This window comes from Pimephales promelas, chromosome 24, assembly GCF_988280905.1.
Source record: "Pimephales promelas chromosome 24, fPimPro1.hap1.1, whole genome shotgun sequence".
Classification (NCBI taxonomy): domain Eukaryota; kingdom Metazoa; phylum Chordata; class Actinopteri; order Cypriniformes; family Leuciscidae; genus Pimephales; species Pimephales promelas.
The window spans coordinates 24,723,993-24,726,492 of NC_142792.1; the positions used below are offsets into that span (position 1 = coordinate 24,723,993).

The 2,500-nt window shown below is 49.9% G+C and overlaps 5 non-coding genes across 5 annotated transcripts; 2 read left to right on the forward strand and 3 right to left on the reverse strand.

Annotated features, from left to right (window-relative positions):
• The first annotated feature begins 480 nt into the window (after nt 1-480).
• trnal-aag (transfer RNA leucine (anticodon AAG)) lies at nt 481-562 on the forward strand. Its single transcript has one exon. It is a non-coding gene; the product is annotated as a tRNA-Leu (tRNA).
• A 210-nt stretch (nt 563-772) lies between these two features.
• trnal-uag (transfer RNA leucine (anticodon UAG)) lies at nt 773-854 on the forward strand. The gene has a single exon. It is a non-coding gene; the product is annotated as a tRNA-Leu (tRNA).
• Nucleotides 855-1,144: 290 nt separating this feature from the next.
• Nucleotides 1,145-1,216, reverse strand: trnap-ugg (transfer RNA proline (anticodon UGG)). The gene has a single exon. It is a non-coding gene; the product is annotated as a tRNA-Pro (tRNA).
• Nucleotides 1,217-1,701: 485 nt separating this feature from the next.
• Nucleotides 1,702-1,773, reverse strand: trnap-cgg (transfer RNA proline (anticodon CGG)). The gene has a single exon. It is a non-coding gene; the product is annotated as a tRNA-Pro (tRNA).
• A 481-nt stretch (nt 1,774-2,254) lies between these two features.
• On the reverse strand, nt 2,255-2,326 carry trnap-ugg (transfer RNA proline (anticodon UGG)). Its single transcript has one exon. It is a non-coding gene; the product is annotated as a tRNA-Pro (tRNA).
• Nucleotides 2,327-2,500: the final 174 nt, after the last annotated feature.

Consider the following 2,500-nt stretch of genomic DNA (forward strand, 5'->3'; position numbering starts at 1 on the left):
CTCACGAGGTAGCGTGCCCGTGCGGTTTAAGGCGCTGGATTAAGGCTCCAGTCTCTCGGGAGGGGTGGTTTGGAACCCCACCGCTGCCAAAACAGGATTTTAAAAGGTACTCGTGGCTGCTATGCCAAAGCGAAAAGACTGGAGAAGTGACACTGCTTGCTCACAGTCTCTTCCAAACCCGGCCACTTTTTTTTTTCCTTGACCAAACTCGCGGGCTTCAGAGCCTGACGATGAAGGTTAGCACCCAACTTTTTCCCTATTTATGAATTAAAAAATAGGCAAGAAATGGGCCACGTAAGGCCAGCGTGGCCGACGGGTCTAAGGCGCTGGATTAAGGCTCCAGTCTCTTCGGAGGCTTGGGTTCAATCCCACCATTGCCAGCAGAGATTTTAAAGAGGGCCAGACATCTTAAGTGTTCTTTGAAAAGAGACGTTAAAAGAAAAAGTTGGCGAAAATGGCCCACGGAAGCCTCTCTCACAAGGTAGTGTGGCCGAGCGGTCTAAGGCGCTGGATTAAGGCTCCAGTCTCTTCGGGGGCGTGGGTTCGAATCCCACTGCTGCCAAGACGTCATTTTAGAAGGCACTCGTGGCTGCTATGCCAAAGCAAAAAGACTGGAGAAGTGACACTGCGTGTTCAGAGTCTCTTCCAAACCCTGCCGCCTTTGCTTTCCTTGATCAAACTCACAGGCTTCAGAGCCTGACGATGAAGGTCAGCACCCCATTTTTTCCCTATTTATGAATTAAAAAAATAGGCAAGAAACGTCCCACGAAAGGGTAGTGTGGCCGAGGGGTCTAAGGCGCTGGATTTAGGCTCCAGTCTCTTCGGAGGCGTGGGTTCGAATCCCACCGCTGCCAGCAGAGGTTTTACAGAGGGCCAGACGTCTTAAATGTTCTTTGAAAAAAGAGACGAAGAAAAAGTTGGCGAAAATGGCCCACGGAACGCTTAATCACAAGGTAGCGTTGCCGAGCGGTCTAAGGCGTTGGATTAAGGCTCCTGTCTCTTCTGGGGCGTGGGTTGGAATCCCACCGTCTGTCTGTTCTTCTTCTGTCTGTGCCCCACTCTGACTGTTCTTCTTCACAATTTTTCCAGAAATATCCTGTTTGCCCTAGTCATGCTGAAGAGATTAAAAGCAAAGCCTAAGAATGGGCTCGTCCGGGATTTGAACCCGGGACCTCTCGCACCCAAAGCGAGAATCATACCCCTAGACCAACGAGCCAACACAGAAGTCTTTCCTGCTGCTGCCTGGGCGCAAACATTTCCGTTTACATGCCGTGGTGGACCTCCCTTTTAGGCTCACTTCAATGGGACCATACCTAGATGAGCTTTTGAGGATCACTGCTGTCGAAAAGTTTTTTAGGTGTTTAGTTATTCTGCCAAGAAGCGTGACGGCAAAGAGCCAGTGAAGCCTTTGCTTTTAAATCCCATGTTTCCCAGATAGCGATGCAGTTTTAGAGTGCCAGTTTCACCACCAGTCAGGCTGAAGAGATTAAAAGCAAAGCCTAACACCAACTAGGGAGGGTAGGATTGAACCAGGGACCTTTAGAGCTTCAGTCTAACAATATACCAGGTGAGCTATTTCTGCCAGAGGTGCTGGAAGATTGTCTTGCAGAGATTAGCAGAGCAGTTCTTATCCAAAATTTTGCCAGAAATATCCTGGTTGCCCTAGTCATGCTGAAGAAATTGAATGCAAAGCCTAAGACCGGGCTCGTCCGGGATTTGAACCCGGGACCTCTCGCACCCAAAGCGAGAATCATACCCCTAGACCAACGAGCCAATAGAGACGTCTCTCCTGCTGTTGCCTGGGTGAATTTTCGAATTTAATCTACAACCAAACGGCAGTAGAGCAAAATTGTCAGAACAGAGGAAAACCGCACGGCATCACCTCCACACATGCTAGGGATCGAGCCACGCCAATTATTTTTTGAGAGCGATGGACACCTTCTGTCTGCATCTTTGAGGGGAATTAGCTCAAATGGTAGAGCGTTCGCTTAGCATGCGAGAGGTAGCGCGATCGATGCCCGCATTCTCCATGTGGTGTACCTCTCTTCAAAGGGGCACTCCCTAAATGAGCTTCTAAGGATCTTCACCATCAAAAAGTTTGGTTGTTTTTTCGGACGAGGTCCTGCTCAAATTCCTGGCAAGAGCAGGACCCTCTCGGATCGCTGGATTCAGAGTCCAGAGTGCAAACCATTGAACCTTGGTATGGGTCGCCTTTCCCCAACGGCTGAAGAGATTAAAAGCAAATCAATAGAACGGGCTCGTCCGGGATTTGAACCTGGGACATCTCGCACCCAAAGCGAGAATCATACCCCTAGACCAACGAGCCAACACAGAAGTCTTTCCTGCTGCTGCCTGGGCGCAAACATTTCCGTTTACATGCCGTGGTGGACCTCCCTTTTAGGCTCACTTCAATGGGACACTCCAGAAAAAGGCCCACGAAAGGCTTTCTCACGAGGTAGCGTGGCCGTGCGGTTTAAGGCGCTGGATTAAGGCTCCAGTC